The following is a 324-nucleotide window of genomic DNA, read 5'->3' as shown; positions in this document are numbered from 1 at the left end:
GAGCAATGTCCACAAATTTTACCTCAACATTTAGTCAGATTTAGGGACAAACAATCTCCTGTGGACAGCTGGCAGGGAGATGGATCCACATTAACAACCCCCCAAAAGGGGTTTTGGCATTGTTTTACCTCCCACCCCACGCTCTGTGAGCAGATGTGTAATGGGACAGATCATTCCCACCATAAAACACCAGAAATCCAGGGAAACCATGGGGCAAGGAGAAGGCTGAGCAGAGGAATGCACCAGCAGAGCAAACAATTCCTCTGGGATCATTTTCCTCCCTGCTCCATGCTTTTGGAGGTGTTGCTGGCAGCAGGATGAGGA

The sequence above is a fragment of the Malurus melanocephalus genome, unplaced genomic scaffold, assembly GCF_030028575.1.
Source record: "Malurus melanocephalus ecotype Western Australia unplaced genomic scaffold, MMel_1.1 scaffold_658, whole genome shotgun sequence".
NCBI lineage: Eukaryota > Metazoa > Chordata > Aves > Passeriformes > Maluridae > Malurus > Malurus melanocephalus.
The sequence above is the reverse complement of the archived record's forward strand: the minus strand, read 5'-3'. Positions refer to the sequence as shown.